Below are 3,797 nucleotides of genomic sequence, written 5' to 3' on the forward strand. Positions count from 1 at the left end.
AAGCCAGAGAGTCGGCATCCAATTCCCAAATCAATAAGACAGTTGGTTTAATTACTATTGGAAAATGCTTGTCATTCCTCTGTATCATCTGGTCCCCACTGAACCCTCATCATTTCCTTCACCTGCTCCCCCCACCGACCAAACTTTGCAGCTCTGCAACTGCCCCCAATATGTTTTTCCCAATAAAAAAATATTTAAACAAACAAACAAAAAAAACACAATCAACACAAACAGTTACTATTCTTATTAAAGTCCATACTGGCTAAAATTCAATAGGAGTTTGTTCTTTATGTGCTATTCGTAAATCTCTCATAACATTATACCAAGTTTTAAAGTTTGACTACGCTCTACCTACTGGTTTTAACCTGTAATGTCACTATACATACTGAAATAACTGCAAAAATTACTTTTCTCTTACTTTCACCCCTGAACTCTTAAGTAATTCTTTACAAAAGAAATATATTGAGCTTCAGAGGATCGGGCATCCCCCATGACTCTTTTTTATCAATTCTACTTCTGAATTTTTAATATGTTTTCAGAGGGTGGGGTATAGTCCCCATGAAATATTTTTCTTCCCTTAAATTTGCCCCTTAAGTGGTGAGAGAATCCTCATGAAATTTTTTCTAATTCTATCCTTAACGTCGAAGGAGTGAAGATTCTCTCATGACCCTGTTTTTAATCTTCCTGAAAGTTTCACTTACCTTGAGCGAATTCCCTTTCAGTTCCTGGTGTCTGCTCGAAAAACGGAAAGAGAAACCACCACCTTATCCAAAGAAAAACCACCACCTTGTCCCAAGTTCGGGCGCCAGAGGACATGTCAAGTGCGGTCTTCTTTCCTCCTCTAGGAGTATGTGTGCTTGATGGGACTGAGACTCTGGCAGCACTGGGTTGCTTGGTTCATCATGTTCTTCATTTCCATCTTCATTGGTATCTTGATTATGACGGTTATCTTCTGCACAAAGGTACATGTTTCCCACCCTCTAGGTGTGTTGTGCTATGAGTAGATGAGAAAGATTCCTGGTGGGGGGTGGTGCTGAGGTTCCAGAAATGAAAAGGCCTATTACTAGTGATTACTGTCAGACATGAGTGTGGTTGACTCCATTAGCAAAGTGGAATGACAGTGGATATGTATCACACATTAAAAGCTTTATAATCTATATTTACAAAGTGTTACTGTATAAATATCCCTTTATGTACATGTTTTGGAGGTTTTTTCCCTAAGATAACTTCCATTCTTTTATTTCAGGAAAGTAGTATTGAATCAGAGCTTTAACTTTTGATTTTGTTACATTGGTTTGCTTTTTAATCTTCAGAAGCTAATTACAGCATTATGTTTCTTCTTTGTTTTCCTTTTTTATCACTTTCTTTTAGATTTTTAAAACATTGTAATTTAAGTGAAAGTTTACAAAACAATTCCTTTTTCATTCATCTTTTCATGGCCATGATACCTTGTTTTGTTTCTTTTATTCTTTTGTACTGTCAATTAAATGCTGTGCTTCAGTCTGTTAACGTGCAATTAATTACTGGACCATAACCTATTGCATGGATATGAAAAACATTGCTTTTTGAATTACTAAAGTTGGCACTGTTGGAAAAGTGATCCAGGGAAACTGAGACTAAGTAGGAAAATAGAGGAAACAAAGGAAATGACCAACAAATATTCACAAGATAAAGCATAAAATATTAAAAGAAATATAAAATTTATCTGTAAGAGTAGTGATATTATTTTTATTTGCATTATCGATATTTTTATTTTAATGCACAGTAAATAAAATTGACTTTTAAATTAACTCAATTTTAAGAAGAATGAAATGGCAAATAAATTAGACCCATGTTAAAACAGAAGGTCAGCTAAATGTTTAAACGTAAAGATATAACAGCCAGAGATAAAGGTCAACTCCACAGTCTTCTTTAAGAAGTTGAGCTCTTTCAAATAAAACTTTGCTATGAACTGGTCCAGAACTCAACAAGCATAAAGGAATGCTTATTAGCAGGGGTGGTGATCTGGGACGTGCTTCCTTGGTGCTGTTTTGATAATGTTATCCATATATAGAATCACCTCTGCTGCTTCAGCTGCACTCAAAAGAACTTGTTATACCCAGTAATGATGAACCTTCCTTGATGTGCAGTCCAGCTGTTACATTGCCTTTACTGTGGGCAGCCTGGAGCTGTGCCATCAGTCAGCACTGTCATTGCCTGTGTTGTCTCCTGTGATGGTTGACAGCATTCTCAGTGTTTTGGCATAAGACTCCATTGCAACAGCTTCTTTTCCAGGTTCTATTGGCAAGTTTTGTAACAGCATGAGCTATCAACATTGCAGAACAGCCTCCTCCATTAACGGTTCTAGAATCCTTCAGTTTGAGCAAGAACACAAAGCACATCATGGAGCAATCTTCTTCTTCATCTAAGATTTGTTGAGTGGCACCACAAAGAATAATAGTGCAAGCTTCTCTAACGGCTACACCAGAAAAGTGAGTAAGTTTGTCTTCTCCAGTCATGCCATCATAAATAAATGTGCAACTTCCAAGCTTCACCAATTCTGGGTGATCAATTTCAGGTAGAAGCAATTTCACCATTTGTGACAAGTGTGAGGCATTCCACACCTGCAAAATCTCCATGTTCCAGAGCCATGATACCAGCAGCACCAAACAGTTGTTCAGGATAATTGTAAATTAACTGCCTGTTTATAAAAGCAATTGATTCCATGCTTAAGAATATGTTCAGCCTTCTCCTTCGTTTCTTCTTTTTCTGCATGTTCTGTTTCTGCAACTTTTGCTGTAGAATCAGCTTTGACACTGGAACCAAGTATCTTTTTTTTTTAATTGGGTTGTTCTTCCCCCTTTTTTAAATTATTATTTTAATGAAAATTTACAGAAAAGTTTAATTTTTCATTCATTCATTCATTCTTGCACATTTTCCTCCCTGACATCTCCGCCCCGGTTTGCTTTCTAAAAAAAAATATTTTGAGATCCAAGATGGCGGCGGAGGCAGAGACAGAGTGGTGAGCTGCAGGAGCAGTGAACCACTTAAAGCAGGGCCATTATGGCCTTTCACAGACTTCGGCTTATTGATAATTGAACACTCAAACAGTTGATGACTGGCCCTCAGTGAAGATCAAGGCTCAACAACAGGAATTCAAGAATTCCCAAGGAGAAATGGGCCAAAGAAGATGATTACCTATGCCTTGGAGAGGCCAAAGAAGATGATTACCTATGCAGTGGATTGCTGGAAGTCACTGTGAGTCTGATGACCTTAACAGTGGCAGCAAGCACAAGAGGACTGACATCCTAAATGCACCACATATTTTGTTCTGTTGAATGCTTCTGCCAAAAGATGGTTAGACCTGGTGGGAGTCTGTTCACAATTCTCAGGTTCCCTTTATCATATATAAAGGGCGAGGGCAGTGACACCTACTTCAAAATATAGTATGACCGCTTATTTGGGGGGGGGGGTTAAAAGTGGCAGTGCTGGAATTGGAAACACTATCCCTGACCACAGAGTCCTCAGTCAGGCAAGGGGACCAGACTGGGGTAGGGGCAGTTGGAGGGGGAGTATACCAGCCAGCTTGTGGGGAGTATTGCCCTGCTCGGGATGGGCTGCCCTCGGCCCCCGGCTCGGGGTGAGCTGTCACGGCCCTCTGCCCGGGCGGGCTGTCCTCGGCCCCCGGCTCAGGGCAAGCCGTCGCAGGCCTCTGTGGCCCTCAGGGTGAGCTCCTCAGTCCCCAGATTGTGCCATCTGACCCCTGGGTGGGGAAGGAGAAAAAAAAATAAAAGAATACCTAGGGTATCCAATGTTAC

At 40.0% G+C, this 3,797-nt stretch overlaps 2 pseudogenes; one reads left to right on the forward strand and one right to left on the reverse strand.

Moving 5' to 3' along the window:
• Positions 1-3,797, forward strand: part of LOC102876896 — a 165,462-nt pseudogene that overhangs the window by 71,252 nt on the left and 90,413 nt on the right.
• Positions 1,988-3,797, reverse strand: part of LOC102857438 — a 5,324-nt pseudogene continuing 3,514 nt past the window's right edge.

The sequence above is a fragment of the Elephantulus edwardii genome, unplaced genomic scaffold, assembly GCF_000299155.1.
Source record: "Elephantulus edwardii isolate Elephantulus edwardi_28Jun2011 unplaced genomic scaffold, EleEdw1.0 scaffold00132, whole genome shotgun sequence".
Lineage (NCBI taxonomy): Eukaryota > Metazoa > Chordata > Mammalia > Macroscelidea > Macroscelididae > Elephantulus > Elephantulus edwardii.